The sequence below is a fragment of the Cystoisospora suis genome (genome assembly GCF_002600585.1).
Source record: "Cystoisospora suis strain Wien I chromosome Unknown contig_8241, whole genome shotgun sequence".
In the NCBI taxonomy this organism is placed as follows: domain Eukaryota; phylum Apicomplexa; class Conoidasida; order Eucoccidiorida; family Sarcocystidae; genus Cystoisospora; species Cystoisospora suis.
This window is the reverse complement of record NW_027161024.1, coordinates 1-203: the sequence shown is the minus strand read 5'-3', so window position 1 is coordinate 203 and position 203 is coordinate 1.

The window sequence follows — 203 nt, the reverse complement described above, 5'->3', positions numbered from 1 at the left end:
TCTTTCTTCTTTCTTTCTTCTTTATGCACTCATGAGAACTTTACAGCTCTTCTCATCATCTTTATTTCGTTTCTAGCACGAAAGATGAACAGAAAAGATAGTTAAAAGGGGGAAATAAAGGAAGGTAGAGACAGGATAAGAAGGAAGCCTAAGTCCAGAAGGAGAAGAAGATAGACTTGTTGCTCTTCTTAGCTTCTTTTTCA